General features: G+C 42.9%; 1 pseudogene; it reads left to right on the top strand.

Annotated features, from left to right (window-relative positions):
• The first annotated feature begins 5,995 nt into the window (after nt 1–5,995).
• On the top strand, nt 5,996–9,491 carry LOC121845291 (annotated as a pseudogene).
• Nucleotides 9,492–9,607: the final 116 nt, after the last annotated feature.

The raw sequence follows: 9,607 nt of genomic DNA, 5'->3' as shown, positions 1-9,607 counted from the left end.
GTAATCGCAGCAAAAGGTGGCGCTACAAAGTATTAACTTAAGGGGGCTGAATAATTTTGCATGCCCAATTTTTCAGTTTTTGATTTGTTAAAAAAGTTTGAAATATCCAATAAATGTCGTTCCACTTCATGATTGTGTCCCACTTGTTGTTGATTCTTCACAAAAAATAATACAGTTTTATATCTTTATGTTTGAAGCCTGAAATGTGGCAAAAGGTCGCAAAGTTCAAAGGGGCCGAATACTTTCACAAGGCACTGTATATTCTGTATAACTGTATTACTCACACTGCAGGGAGACATAACCTAAATTGTTATTGTCTCATGCAGATCACCATCTGCTTTCAGATACCAGGACCGTAGGTTCTCCCAAAACACAGAGTAAAGGGGGTGGAGCCATACTTTCATTGGTCAATGATTAACATGATCTTGACAGAGTGGACTTTGTTTTCAGAGATACTCAGGGATACTTGCTTGTTTTCTTGCCCACGTGTTGACCTCCATCTTGGTTCCCCCCCACCAACCTGAGTCTGTGACTCACGAGTCAGTCACCATCTTCCTTTTGGGTCTCTGTCAGAGCTATGAATGCTGGTTCAGTGTGTAAGTAGCACACTGCCAGGGTTTCCTGGAAAAGCCCCTTCACTATAGCTTTAGGGCCCACTGGAAACACTGAATAAACTCTGTGTATAACAGGCAGGGGTTTTGATAAATATATATACAGTACCAGTCAAAAGTTTGGCCACACCTACTCATTCAAGGGTTTTTCTTTATTTCTACTATTTTCTACATTGTAGAATAATAGGGAAGACATCAAAAATATGAAATAACACATGTAGTAACCAAAACATATATTTTATATTCTTCATATTTTATATTCTTCAAAGCAGCCACTGATGACAGCTTTGCACACTCTTGACATTATGTGTAACCTTTATTTAACTAGTTAAGTCAGTTATGAACCATTTCTTATATACAATGACGGCCTACCCCGGACAAAACTGGGCCAATTGTGTGCCGCCCTACTCCCAATCATGGCCAGATGCAGCCTGGATTCAAACCAGGTACTGCCTCTTGCACTGAGATGCAGTATCTTAGACCACTGCGCCATTCAGGAGCCCAATTATCTCAACCAGCTTCACCTGGAATGCTTATCTAACAGTCTTGAAGGAGTTCCCACATATGCTGAGCACTTATTGGCTGCTTTTCCTTCACTCTGCGGTCCAACTCATCCTAAACAATCTCAATTGGGATGAGGTCGGGTGATTGTGGAGGCCAGGTCATCTGATGCAGCACTCCATCACTCTTCTTCTTGTTCAAATAGTCCTTACACATCCTGGAGGTGTGTTGGGTCATTGTCCTGTTGAAAACAAATGATAGTCCCACTAAGAGCAAACCAGATGGGATGGCGTATTGCTGCAGAATGCTGTGGTAGCCATGCTGGTTAAGTGTGCCTTGAATTCTAACATTCTAAATAAATCACAGTGTCACCACCAAAGCACCCCCACACCATCACAACTCCTTGGGAACAACACATGTGGAGATCGTCTGTTCACCTGGCCTGATTCATGCAGTCTCCACTGAACAGCTGATGTTGAGATGTGTCTGTTACTAGCATTTATTTGGGCTGCAATTTCTGAGGTTGGTAACTGTAATGAACTTATCCTCTGCAGCAGAGGTAACTCTGGATCTTCCTTTCATGTGGCGGTCCTCATGCTAGCCAGTTTCATCATAACGCTTGATGGTTTTTGCGACTGCACTTGAAGAAACTTTCAAAGTTCTAGACATTTTCTGGATTGAATGGCCTTCATGTCTTAAAGTAATGATGGACTGTCATTTCACTTTTCTTATTTGAGCTGTTCTTGCCATAACTGTCATTTCACTTTTCTTATTTGAGCTGTTCTTGCCATAATTTGGACTTGGTCTTTTACCAAATAGGGCTATCTTCTGTATACCACCCCTACCTTGTCATAACACAACTGATTGGCTCAAACGCATTAAGAAGGAAAGAAATTCCACAAATTAACTTTGGCACACCTGTTAATTTAAATGCATTCCAGGTGACTACCTCATGAAGCTTGTTGAAAATGCCAAGAGTGTGCAAAGCTGTCATCAAGGCAAAGGGTGGCTACTTTGAAGAATCTCAGATATAAAATATATTTTGATTTGTTTAACACTTTTTAGGTTAGCCGTTTGAGATTCTACATTATTCTATATGTGTAATTTCATAGTTTTGATGTCCACTATTATTCTACAATGTAGAAAATAGTAAAAAAATAAAGAAAACCCCTTGAATGAGTAGGTGTGTCCAAACTTTTGTCTGGTAGAGTATGTTAATCTACTATAGTAGATTGACTTCGGAAAGTATTCAGTCCCCTTGACTTTTTCCACATTGTTTTATGTTATGGCCTTATTCTAAAATTGCTTAAATTGTGTTTTTCCTCTCATCAATCTACACACAATACCCCAAAATGATAAAGAAAAAGCAGGTTTTCAGAAATGTTTGCCAATTTATTAAAATAAAAAAAACGGAAATATCACATTTACATAAGTATTCTACCCGTTACTCAGTACTTTGTTGAAGCACTTTTGGCAACGATTACAGCATCGAGTCTTCTTAGGTTAAATGCTACAAGCTTGGCACATCTGTATTTGGGGAGTTTCTCCCATTCTTCTCTGAAGATCCTGTCAAGCTCCGTCAGGTTGGATCGGGAGCAGTGCTGCACAGCTATTTTCAGGTCTCTCCAGAGATGTTCGATCGGGTTCAAGTCCGGGGCTTTGGCTGAGCCACTCAAGGACATTCAGAGATTTGTCCTGAAGCCACTCTTGCATTGTCTTGGCTGTGTGCATAGAGTTGTTGTCCTGTTGGAAGGTAAACCTTCGCCCAAGTCTGTGGTTCCTGAGCTCTCTGGAGTAGGTTTTCATCATGGATCTCTCTGTACTTTGCTCTGTTTATCTTTGCCTCGATCCTGATTAGACTCCCATCCCTGTCGCTGAAAAACAACTCCACAGCAGGATGCTGCCACCACCATGCTTCACCGTATAAATGGTGCCAGGTTTCCTCCAGACATGGCGCTTGGCATTCAGGACAAAGAGTTCAATCTTGGTTTCATCAGACCAGATAATCTTGTTTCTCATTGTCTGAGAGTCTTTAGGTGCCTTTTGGAAAACTCCAAGTGGGCTGACATGTGCCTTTTACTGAGGAGTGGATTCCGTCTGGCCACTCTACCATAAAGGCCTGATTAGTGGAGTGCTGCTTGTCCTTCTAAAAGGTTCTCCCATCTGCACAAAGGAACAATTAGAGCGCTGTCAGAGTGAGCTTTGGGTTCTTGTTCACCTCCCTGACCAAGGTCCCTTCTCCCCCGATTGTTCAGTTTGGCTGGGCAGCCAGCTCTTGGAAGAGTCTTGGTGGTTCCAAACTTCTTCCATTTAAGAATGATGGAGGCCACTGTGTTCTTGGGGACCTTCAATGCTGCAGACATTTTTGGTACCCTTCCCCAGATCTGTGCCTCAACACAATCCTGTCTCTGAGTTCTACGGACAATTCCTTCGACCTCATGTCCTCAGGTTTTTGCTCTGACATGCACTGTCAACTGTGGGACCTTGTATAGACAGGCGTGTGCCATTCCAAATCATGTCCAATCAATTGAATTTACCAAAGGTGGACTCTAATGAAGTTGTAGAAACATCTCAAGGATGATCAATGGAAGCAGGATGCACCTGAGCTCAATTTCGATTCTCATAGCAAAGGTTCTGAATGCTTATGTAAATAAGGTATTTCTGTTTTTTAGATTTAATACATTTGCAAAATGTATAAAAACTTTTTCATTTGTCATTATGGGGTATTGGGTGTAGATTGCTAATGTTTTTAAAAATATTTAATCCATTTTAGAAAACAGCTTTAACAAAACATTTTTGAGGAAAAGTCAAGGGTTCTGAATACTTTCCGAGGGCACTGTATTTGATGTATATTTTGTTTTTTGATTTTGTTGAGAACACTTTTTTTTCAGAACACAAATTATTACACTACACAAATACATATTTTGAGGATTTAAAGAAAGTACATCAAACTATTTAATAATTGTGAAATTTCATATTTGTTCAAAAATCTCCATTGGGCAGTTGTTCTCCTTGGAGAAAAGAGATACACTGTAATTTGCTATGATTTAGCGCCATCTCCTGTCAATGGAAACGCATTGTCACAAACCCTAACTTTTGCCTGAATAAAGTTCGAGGAGAGAAGTTTATTTTGTGATGTGCTGCAAGTCATTCTTATACAGGGGGATTAAACATTCAATATCTCAGATGTTGATCATGTTTGAGTAATGAAAATGTCTAAAACCTGTATGAATTCAAAAAATCTGTGACCTATGCATATTTATTTTGTGTGTCTTTGTCCATAGGTGGCTGTTTACTAAACTCATATGCATCAGGTTTAGTTTCCCAATAATTCACTTTTTGTTACAGTTTATCTTGTTTGAGTCTGATGATTGATGATAGCAATAAAGACTGTAGTTGTGCTGAGGTTTGTTGGGTATTCCCCAGCTTTGTCCAGCTGTGACTCTGCCAAATTCATTGGTGTCTAATCTCTGCCCCTTCCTATTTCCCAGACAGACCTCAACTCATCTCCCTGTCAGCATTACTGTGATTGGCTGCTCGCTATTCTGACCTCTGACTTCTCCTCAAGGTGGGCAGAGGAGGAGGGCCGGGGGCTGGTTCAGAATCTGACATGAACAATCAGGTCTGGTCAGAACACCAGCCCTACAGGGCCCAACAATGGACTGTGGATTTCACGGTTGAGTGGCAAAAAGGGCTGACTGGTACTAAGAGGAAAGTACTCGGGGAACTGGCCCTGATCCTATCCTCCATCACTCTCTCTCTCTCTTTGTCAGACTGGAGTGATCTCGCTGATTGGTCTGTTGTTTTTTTCCTTGTCTGCCCTCCCAAAACTTGGTAGAGAGTGCTAGGTACACGAGAGTTTTGCCCTTGGTGTAGGCTACATGTATGGTACAATTTTTTGTAGTAATTTTTGCCATATGACGGCAACAAGTTATGATGATGGAGGATTATAAAATCGTAACTGGTTATGATTGAATGAATTAGCGCCCCTGCGATAGGGTCTTGGAACTTGGATGTACCCTTTGGACATCCAGGAGGGTGTGCGTCTGTGAAGGAATGTACTTCTGTTAATAAGACAGAAAAGGGAAAAAAGAGAAACAAAAAGGTTTGGCCCCTTGGTCGCTCTATTAGTGTGGTTGAGTGGTTTCCTGAGACTCTTGACAAAAGCAACTGTAAAGCAATAAAAAGGCTTCCTCATCTCTTGAGTTCTGAGTTCTGTCTGCTTTTTTGTTTATAATTTTTTTTGACAACTGTCACTCAGAACTGGGGTTAACACTCCAAAATGTCTTATCTTCAATGCCAATACCACTCAGAGTTTACTCTCTGCTCCTCATTGCCGTTCTATGCAAAGTTTAGGATGAACAATTCATGTACAATTTTTGGGGACAAAAACCCCCAGATTTTTTTTATTTCCAGAATTCACTTCCAAAGGTTGTCGCAAAGCCGCATTGTCTGCAAGGTATTGGGTTAAATACCCTACTCAAATTAATATAAATATATATTGTATTATTATACAAATTCAATCTGCTTGAACATTTAGATAATGTCTATTTATGCTGTATGTCAAAACCGTTCCATTCAAACACATTTAGTAATTTCAATTTAAACTCATCTGATGGGATAAAGATCAATCTGATTTTTAAAAAATAAATAAAATACAAAAACCTATGTCCTTCCAACTCCCTTTTGGGACACAAGACTGGATTTACTTGCGTGACGAACAAACCTGAGTGAGACTGATTAAAAATGAAGCACTATAGCAACAACCAAGCCAATAGTCGTACGGGAAGCTGTTTACAATGGGTGTACCGTTTCTATGGTTGCCGGACAAACCTCCTGCACCAGGTATTAAACTGCCCCCGGAGAGATCCTTAGCCGCTGCCACTGTTATAAAGACCTGCTTTTGAGACGTTGAATTGAACAAGCGCGCATCAGAGCGCCAACGACATCTCAAGGTATTTTTTCATACATTTTCAACAGGTGCAAATCCTTAAGGCTAAAGTGAGATTAATAATTTATCAATTGGCCATTTGGATTGTAAGGTATTTTCTCAGCATTATATCAGATCAAGGTAAGTTTGTCATGTTTTTACATTATTTTAATTTTAAAAATTAAAACATATTATAATTAAGTAGGTTATCATTAAATTGTAGCAAATTATTATTGATATCTTGCCATAAATATACAAAGTTGTTAATTGTAACTGTTGTAAGGTTTTGTTGTAAAGTGAAATTACTAGCTAGCTATAAGCATCTTCATATTTTTTCAAATAATTGAAACACTTAAATTAAATAATCTCAAATGTTATCTGATTTGGCACAATTCATTAATTTGTCAAGAGTCTACTCTATTTGATCACGTTTTGAGTCGTTTATCATAAATTCACTCGACATATATAAGTTTATAACAGTGCCTTTGTCCCAGCCTTTTTGTGGAGAGTCTCGTTTTATGGCTATAAACTATTACGTGTAGTAGATAGGAGCGCAGGCTAGACTACCTATCACTTTTCACAAAGGTTCTATGACCTCCAGACAGTCAACATCGGAACCAGTAAGAATAAACATTGCAGGTCTTTTGCACATCAATTCCATTAATAACAGTCTTTATTCTGGGATTACAAACCCATGCACTCCTTTTGTTAAGCAGTTTCTAATCAAATATCAACATTTGAAAGATCTCAACTACATGCAGCTATTGTTCCTACAATTTGTTTCTCTACAAGTCACTGAATAGAACGTGCCATTACCACAGAGATAAACTATTTCAATTTACCCCCTGACATGCCTCAAAGGGCTCTGTTTTCAAATAGGGCTATCATTGTCCTTTTCAGCTTTGTTCATGTCGGGGGTATATTTTCTCCTTGTCAGGCTGTTGTCTGGTGGTATAGGGGGGAGCTTTAGCCATCGGAGCAGAGGGAGGACCATGCTGTCTCTAAGCTGTGCAGACCCCTGGCCCGAGGGCTCGGTGGGGCTGGAGGAGGAAGTGGTGACTGCCGCTGCTCATTCTGAGGAGCTGGACCTGGACGACAGCTCAGCCTCAGCAGGCTCCAGCAGCACTGGGGGCTCTGACAACCTGGATGACAGCCTGACCAGCCTGCAGTGGCTGCAGGAGTTCTCTATTCTCAATGCCAATGGGCCTCAACAGGCTCCTCTCTCCACTCACCACCAGCCTCACTTCTTCGGCCATCAGCAGCTGGGCTCTGAGGCTCCCTTCCCCTCTGGCTGGTGACCCTGCATCCATAGGGATGCCCCTCACCCCAGGCAAGCCCACAGCAGCAGCATATTGTAGGATGCAGTCCCTGTCAGCCCTCCCTAGCCTGGTGGCCCATGGTCACTGCCCCGATGAGGTGGACTACAAGACAAACCCTCATATCAAACCCCCTTACTCCTATGCCACACTCATCTGTATGGCCATGCAGGCCAGCAAGAAGACCAAGATCACCCTCTCCTGCATCTACAAGTGGATCACTGACAACTTCTGCTACTTCCGCCATGCTGACCCCACCTGGCAGGTAAATGTTGCTAAAGTCACACCCACACACACACTTGAAAATGGCTCTAATAGGATGCTTTAGACTAGGTCCTGTGAGAGGCTCTCAGTCACGTTCGTAACTTGACTATGTCTCGAGCAGCCAGATAGTGAGAGACAGAGAGAGAGTCCTCTTCAGCATCTGCGACAGAGGGCTCTGTGTGTTTTGGAGTGGGGCAAGATGCAGCTGGGTTTTTCTTTAACAGGAACAGTAAGAGCACAGTTCTTTCCAAATTCTGTATATTGAGAGCTCTGGGCTGTCTGCCACATTCTGAACAAGCATTAGCAGCTATGGTTTATGGGAATTAAGGGCTCTCATGGTACAAAGATGGCAGCAAATACTCCCGTAATTTACAAAGATTGTAGCAAATACTGCCTTGACTTCCCCTTACTTGGCAGTGGGCATCTTGCTTAAGAAGACTTCATCCCCACAACACATTTTTAGTGCGTGTGTGTTTTTAAACCCATTACATTATTTTTCAGAAATAGCTCCCAGGTTTTCTGCTTGAGCAACGAGCAATGGGGGAGTATGGGGAGGGGCAGTATGGCATCAAAAGTGCAGATTCCCCATCAAAGGGAATAAATTCTCTGGAAAAAGTTTAATTTGCTGGATAAATGATTAATTAAGTCGCTAGCCATAATTTCCCAGGTCCAGAAGTTATACTTAATTTCCTGAGCATTCTGTTATTGTAAGCCAGTGTATAAGTGATAATATTTAACAAAAGGTCAGCAGGTCACTAGTTGGGGGCAATGCCCTGAATGCAAGGGTACACAGCTAATATATTTGATGGGAGCAGGACTGAATGTGTACTGCCGTCAATCCTGTCCCCTCATGCCTATTTCAGAACTCCATCCGGCACAACCTGTCTCTGAACAAGTGTTTCATCAAGGTTCCATGGCAAAAGGACGAGCCAGGTGGGGCTCTGGAAGATTGATCCCCAGCACGCAGAGCTCCTCAACGGGGCCTACAAGAAGAGGCGGATGCCCCCCTGTCCAGATCAACCCTGCCCTGCAGAACAGGCTTAGGGCCAACCCCCCAACCCCTGCCCAGGGGCCTCTGTAACTCCACAGGCAGCCAGAGTGGGCTATGTGTCAATCCAGAGGCTCAGCAGCTCCTCAGAGAGTTTGAAGAGGCCACTGGAGCCGACCAGAACTGGGACCCCCTGTCTGGGCGAAGGCACCATGCTGGGGGGGCATGGCCCATAAGAAAGGGAGGGCCTGGACACAAGAGGAAACACCCACTGGGCTCCAGGACTGCCATGGTCAAAGTCCCCCCGGCACTCCAGCTCTCCTTTGCTGTCTTTGGAGGAGTATAGGGAACTGGGCTCCCTGAAGGGGAACTTTGACTGGGACGCCCTCCTGGATTCTGCACTGAGTGGGGAGCTGAGTCTGGACGGAGGAGGTCCACTGAGCCCCATCCCCCCAGGAGGAGGACCTGATGGTGCGGGGCACCCACATCTGCCCCCCTTGAGGCCCCCCCGCGGGGACAGCAGGCAGCAGCCACGTGCTGGCGGAGACCCAGAGGAGCAGCGGAGCAGACTTTGAGGAGACGTTCCTGGCCACAGCATTCCTGCAGAGCCCCCTGGCCAGAGGAAGAGGAGCAGGGATCTACCAACTTCCTGTGCAGCTCCACAGTCAACCTGGAGCAGCTCTTTGACCTGGGAGATTCCCTCGGTGGTGACCTCAGCAGTAAGATAGAGTATCTTCTCTAAAGACATGTTCACCAATTCTTTGGCCTCCAAGACTCTTTGACTATACTGTGATGATGACACTACTAGATTATTGTTTAAAAAGAGAGGCACCACATGAACTAAATGGACCTTTTACACATGCATGTGTTTAAGATTTCTAGATGATGTTTTTTTGAAATTGGTACAATAATGGATGACATCATTAATGCCTACAGAGCAAAAAATGCCACAATGAACTGCAGTATTCCAAACGATTACTGGACAAAAACTATATCA

The sequence above is a fragment of the Oncorhynchus tshawytscha genome, unplaced genomic scaffold (genome assembly GCF_018296145.1).
Source record: "Oncorhynchus tshawytscha isolate Ot180627B unplaced genomic scaffold, Otsh_v2.0 Un_contig_635_pilon_pilon, whole genome shotgun sequence".
In the NCBI taxonomy this organism is placed as follows: Eukaryota; Metazoa; Chordata; class Actinopteri; order Salmoniformes; family Salmonidae; genus Oncorhynchus; species Oncorhynchus tshawytscha.
Note: the sequence above shows the minus strand (reverse complement) of the source record. Positions and strands in the feature narration are given on the sequence as shown.